The following is a 7,520-nucleotide window of genomic DNA, read 5'->3' as shown; positions in this document are numbered from 1 at the left end:
CAAATATTTCACCAAGAAAATTTTGTTCATCATAAAAATATCTCATCTAAGATTTGATTTTTTAGGGAAATTATAGTTGTATAAAGAGTGAAGGGATTCTGCCATTCTATTACAGTTGACTCTTGAATAACATGGGTTTAAACTGCACAGGTCCACTGACATGAGGATTTTTTTCAAGCAATAGACAGTGGGCCCTCCCTACTCCCAGCCTTCACTACCAGGGATTTAACCGACTGCAGATGAAAACCAATATTTCTTACTAACTCTTGGAAATCCGCAGGTGTGGAGGGCCTACTGCAGGCGTTGTTTTATGTATTTTATAAAAGTCACTGGAGCATCTGCAAATTTGGGTGTCCACAGGGGTCCTGGAGACAGTCCCCACAGACACAAAGGGATGACTGAAGTTTCCATGTGGATTCAAAGGTTATGTGTGGATTTTGCACTATGTGGGAGGGTAAACTCTTCTTACTCCTGTGTTGGTCAAGTGTCAACCGTAGTTTTAGAAGTTGTTTTGGTTTTGAGTGACAAACACATTTTGTGGTTATTTGTATTTGGGTAGTGATGATTTAAAATATTAATAAAGAAAACTCATTGACTAAATCAAAGGGAAAATTCTTTGTTTTCAAATTGCAGCACTCTTCTCAGAAAAGACCACTAATAGGTGAGACCAGCCAAAGGAGAATGAGTCAGCTGAGTGTGGTGCCCTATTCAAAGGCTATGGGAGAAATAGGGAACACACACACACACACACACACACACACACACACACACACACACACACACAGTTTTTGGCATTCTGTAGGCAAATTATAAGTGCTCAAAATCATTAGTACTCTACAGGGAATACAGTGGTGACTTTCTACCTTTTGGAAGTTGCAGTGTAGTAGGAGAGAAAAGCATAATACACAAGTTAATTTTTTTTGAAGTCTTAATAAAGAATTAAGTATAATCAGAAAAAAAGAGACATTAGATTTGACCAGATCTGAAATAAACAATAACTATTGTTGAAATATTGAAATTCCATTAGAGCAGTTGATTTCATATATGAGTGTAAATCATTCCATTTGGAATGTCATTATTTTAAAAATGGGTTGAAATGTGCAGGTGGTTCCTAATCCAACCTGAGAATTTAATTTCAAGGAAAGAGGAAGGATACCTGGTCTGCAGGTAGCACTGCCATTACATATAGAAGCCAGAGTGAAGGCAATGCGAGAGAGGAGTGACTGCGGGACCCACCAGTGTGGCCACATGTTTAGGCAGGGCATCCCTGCATGATGAGGTTATTACTGCCAAGAGAGAGAACACTTGGAAATCTAATGACATTTTCAAGGTCGATAAGCAAAAAAGTTATGAACAGAATAGTTTTTATTAAATCCATGCTTTGTAATAATTTTTAAAACCAATAAGGGAGTAGATTCAGAAATTCTGGGCACAGATAAACCTCTCCAGAGACTTCACTAAGTTCTCTTAAAGAAGAAAGTGCAACGTAATGGTGAAAATCATTCAGTTATTCTCCCAGAAACAATTGGGCACATATTGAATCAGGAAAAGTGCTGAGATCGTTGAACAACAGAACTGAGAGTGCTTATATTTCTTCATTTTCCATGTTGTTATGGTGATTTGTGTATTCAGCGCCTAATGGCATGTGAATGGCATGAAGGATAAGTGATTATGAATTGTTGAATGCCTCTAGAAGACTTCACTGGGAAGAAATGACTACTTGAGCATAAATGTATTGTTACTGCTTGAATGATGATAGCTGCGTGTTTGTTCATTTCCTCTACTCAGCAAACACTATTCATTTCCAGGTTTTGGTGTTACATCAAGCAAAAGACCCCAACTGAGAAATGGTACTATTATATACACATACAACTCCCTTGCAAGTTTGTCTGCTATGAATTGATGCTGTGGATAAACTATGCAGTATGAATAGATGATGGTGTCCTTTGGAAAAGCACAATTAGAAACATAAATAATTTTACATATGTATGGCTGTATGTTCAGGTTAAAGAAGGTAAAAATTAAATGGACTACAATTTTTTTTTTAATCCTAGAGGGATACCTCCTTACCAAAAGTATTTGTAAAGATAACAAAGATGATAATTTTACAGTACAGATTTTCCTACAACCAGACCAAATGTCATTAAATCTAATTTACATGAAAGTGTGGCCATGTTGAGATCTTTTGTTAGAATTAATTACTCTAATGTGAATGCCAATAATTAGCAGTACAACCATACAAAAAGTAATTATTTTATGGCTTTGTAAATAAATCCTTGCTAGGATTTTCTCTCTGAAATTTCAAAGGATATTTTTAAATAAATGAATATTTTATCTTCTTCCTAGGAAAGTATTGCTCACATTGTTTCAAGCTGCAAATCAGAATTATAAATGCTAGGGCCTCCGTTTCCATCTATTCTCTGCCCACACATGTTTAGAATGCTATGCTATAATTCACCATTTGGTCTTGGCTACAAGGTTGAATCTTGAAGGTTGCAATTTTGTTTCTCTAAATGAAAGGAAAAGAGTTTTTAGGTGACAATATCTGTACACGTTCAGTATTTTTCAGGTCCACCAATACCATTTCGATGTGCTATAAACCCTTCAGTAAGTACTGGGTAGCTGATCGGCTTTGTCCCCCCCAATATATATTATCATTTTCTACTGGTAAATAGGCAGTGCATTTTAGACATGTGGGGATACTCTCACTTCCTACAGAAGATTGCTGAACCAACAATACAAGGTTTCTGGGGAAAGGCTTAAAAAAGTTATTAAGGCATGGCCAGCCTGGCTCAGTGGTTGAGTTTAGACCTATGAACCAAAAGGTCATGGTTATTTCCCAGTCGGGGGCATGGAGGAGGCAGCCAAGCAATGATCCTCTTCATCATTGATGTTTCCATCTCTCCCTCTCTCTCCCATCCTCTCTGAAATAGTTAAAAATATATTTTTTAAAAGCTATTGTTAAATTTATGGTAAAAGAAGCAAGTACATGTGAATTGTAGGTTATTGGAAATAAATAGAAAGGGAGTTGGGATTTGATTTTTTAAATAATCAGTGTTCTAAAACTTTTATTTCTCATAAGCACAATTAAAATCATTTTACTATGGGAATTTCTTCTCTTGCACTGTATTTCCTTATTAGGAAAGGAGTTTGTGAATTGTTTTAAGCATAGAACATTATGTTATTTTTTCATATTTTGAGCATTACTGTTAAGTTCTTTTAGAACTTTATTTCCTTTTCAAATTGGTGATTTTAAACATTTGATGGATTCTTAAGTATAATTTTATGATAATTTGGAAAGCAATTTTTCCAGCTATACCCAGTTTAAATTTTACAGTGACAGTTACAGTGAAAAAAATAGAAATACATCTTGTAGCAATTTTGGGAATAATTTCTGCTAAATGAATAACATGTAAAATGATTTCTTTTTGCCATTATACCATAAAACTGGTTTGTTTTTTCATTCCAATAATATATTAATGCTTGTTTAGCTGAGATTATTATCATGTACTCAATAATAGAATACCAATTTTATGTATCTGAAATTATGTAAAATTTCCATGTTTGTATTTATGGAACCTAATCATTCTATGGTACTAATGTAATTTTATTAATTTTAAAAATTATTTTTCTCATTATGGCTCTTTTTTTTGGTTTAGGTTCTTTTAATATCTTTTTTCTATTATATAACTTTAAACAGACAAGTTAAAAATACCCAAACAGCCCTAACCGGTTTGGCTCAGTGGATATAGCATCGGCCTGCAGACTGAAGGGTCCCAGGTTCGATTCCGGTCAAGGGCATGTACCTTGGTTGCGGGCACATCCCCGGTTGGGGGTGTGCAGGAGGCAGCTTATCGATGTTTCTCTCTCATCGATGTTTCTAACTCTCTATCCCTCTCCCTTCCTCTCTGTGAAAAATCAATAAAACATATTTTTTTAAAAAAAACAAAAAACCCAAACAGCTCTTAGTTCTTTTGCAGAATGTAAAAGAATTATATGTGAATTTGTTCCCAGTGATACATATTAGCTTAAAGTAACCACCAGAGATCATAATACATAGAATACCCTCACGTGTGGCTAAACTGAAAAGGTGCTACACCTTTTTTGTTTATCCACACCTCTCTCCAAGACAGTTTTTTGACTATAAATGCACCCTAAACATTTATGTCTCTCTAATTTTTATCTCCAGCTGCAAATTCTTTGTGGATTTTGACTCATGAAACCCAGTTGCACAAAAAAATCTCAGCAGTCCATGAAGAAAGTCATAAAGAACCTGAAATCCAGGTTCCCAAAACAAAGCTTTTCATGTATCTGAGGAAATCTTATAACATTGATTAGAAGAGAGAGAGAGAGAGAGAGAGAGAGAGGTGTAAGAAATATTAACTTATACAGAGGGAAGACAGGCTTAAACATATTAAGGTTTCAGATTGAACTCACAAAGTAATTTATTCAATTAACAAGAATAAAATGTAATAAAAGGTATTTGGAGATCAAAAATAAGATCATAAAAATTCAATAGCAGAAAAATTTTAAATACTTAATATAACTTTTAAGCATTAAAATTGAGGAGGGAAATAATAAAACAAGAATAAAATGAAATAGAAAATATAAAGATAATAGTAAAATGAGATGGGATATATTTGAATAGTAGAAATTTTAGGAAAAGAGAATAGAAGGGAAAATAAATCTATCAAATATTTTTCAGCCCTGGCCAATTTGGTTCAGTAGTTAGAGTGTTGGCCCACACATCTAAGGGTCATAAGTTCAATTCCCAGTCAAGGGCACAACATGGGTTGCAGGTTAGATCCCTGGCCCTCGTCGGGGCACATTCAGGAGACAGCTAATCAATATCTCCCAATGTCTCTTTCTCCTCTCTCTCCCTCCCTCCCTCCCTCCCTTCTAGTCTCTCTAAAAATCAATGGAAAGAATATCCTTGGGTGATGATTAACAACAACAACAAATATATATAACTGAGGACCTTGTGTTTTCAGAATGACAAAGGAAAAGAAAAGAAAGCCACCTTTGCTATGTTTTCCTATGACCTGAATAGAATGAATAAGCTCTCTGTAATTAACCTTATGCAGTTAATGAAATTCAATAATATAGCTAATAATGTAAACTCCATTATCGTAAATTTGGATATCTTAAATATTTGAACATAATTAGTTTTTTCTCAGTTTCTAGTTTATGCTGAGGTGTATGTACCTAAAAATATTTTCAGTCATACCAAAAAAAAGAGGAAATAACAAATACTGATTTTCTAAGTAAAAATTTCAGGAAATGTATATTATATTTAAAGGCTTTAGAAATAATAAAGTATACTACAGTAAAATCAACACACTCCCATCTCTATCATTACTTGAAAGAAAAACTAAAATTCTATTGAAATACTATAAATGTAGGTTAGTTTTTCTGCTTTTCATTAAAATGGATTAATATGACAGGTGTCTATACATTTTAATAGGTGGAAATATCTACCCAATATTAGCCACTAAGGATAGACCTACTTGGTTAGTCCCCTTTGAAATAGACCCAATTGCTCAACCCCTTATTTCTGTTATTCTATTCATGGGATCCATCAGAACAGCACTCTAAATATTCTTTTATTGTAACAATAAGAAAAGACAATGTGTCTTATTTATCCCAGAGGTAAGCATATCCAATGGCCTATACAAGTACAGAGCAGAAAATAAAAAGACCTAATTGATTCTAAAATCTTCCATTTTGAATATATCATGAGATGGTCAGCTATATTTTTAAAGCCTTTATTGGAAAATAATTCAATAAGAGACCAAATGTTATAATGATTTTTTTTAAAAAGTTGCACTCCATTCTTTCACTGTACGTCATATTGAAATCTATGAAGTGTTTTAATGACAAAATGGTTCTCATTCTTAAGGAATTACAGTAAACTAGTAGCCCTGTGCACCAATCCATGTGCCAGTAGGTCGCTGCCACCCTCCGAAGCTCTCCGCCTGGTGGTGCCCTGCCCTCCTGTAGCTCCCCCATCGCCCCTCCCCCCAGAGTTTGTTGCCCTGCCCTCTCCTGTACCTCTCAGCTTCCTGCTTGTTTGCTGCCCTGACCCATCCTATAGCTCTCTGCCGCCCGCATGTAGCCAGTAGGCCACTGCTGCCCTCCTCCCCACTCCTCCCCCACCCCTCATAGCTTGCTGCCCTGCCCCCTCCTGTAGTTCTCCACAGCCGGATTGTACCCCACTGGCCCACCCTCCTGCTGATCCTGGATCTGGGCCTGATTGCTTGGTGGTTATGCCTCAGGGTGTAACGGCTAATTAGCATATTCCTCTCTTATTATACAGGATGGGAAAAAGTTATACAGAAGCTTTAGAAAAGTCTAGAGTATACCTGTATAGAAAACATATATGCACTTACACTAACTTATATAATTCATGAAAGTGTCCATGCCAGATGTAACTATGTGTCTTTATTTTATAGCATCTCTTGCTTAACATGTTAACATTTAATGATGGAAATAATCTAAAATGTAATAAGATCAATGCTCTGATAATCACCAGAATTTTCTTCTTTTTGCTTATAAAATACCAGAATTTACAAAAACTTAATGACTGACTGAGGAAAGCACTGATTAAAAATATCAAGCCATGTAATTTCTAACAGAATTAGTGCTTGTCAGATTGCAGAATTTTGACAAAAGAATTCTTTTAAATACAGACTCAGTCTGATCTTTGTGCTTACGTTGGCTACAGAACCATGTATTTATTTCCCTTGGAGTTTTGCTGAATTAATAATTTCTCTTTGAAAGGGTGTCATTTGTAGCCAGTGAACTTTTCAAGCTGTGTTTATCTTGAATTTGCAATTGAATTGAAGAGAAGAGAATATATTTAAATATGGATCATTTCAGAAAAAAAATAGGGCTTTGTTTAATGGGGAGAAAGAAACTAGAATAACTTAGCTCAACATACAGTAGAATACTTATCAGTCTAGTTCCAAACATTAATGTAAGCTATAACTAAAGGCAAATTTTCTAGGTCTCCCTTATCCTAGAGCCAGGAGGTGAGATAAATAAGCCATAGGCTTGAATTTTAGTGTGTGACTTTCATGGTATTACTACAAAAACAATTCTGATTCTTTAGAAACTACATACTTTTTCAGAGTTTTCAGTGGTTATAGATGAATATAGAAGTACATGTTGATATAAGTGCATTTACAGCTTTATCCGGTGGATAGCACTGGCCACACCAGGTTGTAGGACTTGGTTCCTTAGTACCATTCTCCGCTAGTACTAGGAATAAATGCCTAATGTCAGGGCCGAGATGTGAAAAGTAGAAGACAAGTCCAAAATATATGTTTGTGCCAGAAAGTAAGGAAGTGCTCAAGAATGATGGTGACATGTTAAATGTACATAGGAGTTAGCCTAAAGGGAATTCTGTTGGTCAAATTGGGCACACTTTAGACCTCAAAATAAATAATGATCATACCACATTATAACTCCTTGAATAAAATGAGAATCCTTGAATTTGTCCCATTATAAATTTTAAAAGT

At 35.1% G+C, this 7,520-nt stretch overlaps 1 protein-coding gene across 1 annotated transcript in view; it reads left to right on the top strand.

Annotated features, from left to right (window-relative positions):
• Positions 1–7,520, top strand: part of CNTNAP2 (contactin associated protein-like 2) — a 1,235,176-nt gene that overhangs the window by 169,628 nt on the left and 1,058,028 nt on the right. The gene's annotated exons all lie outside the window — the stretch shown is intronic.

Source organism: Myotis davidii, unplaced genomic scaffold (genome assembly GCF_000327345.1).
Source record: "Myotis davidii unplaced genomic scaffold, ASM32734v1 scaffold49, whole genome shotgun sequence".
NCBI lineage: Eukaryota > Metazoa > Chordata > Mammalia > Chiroptera > Vespertilionidae > Myotis > Myotis davidii.
This window is presented reverse-complemented; position numbering and strand designations above follow the sequence as displayed.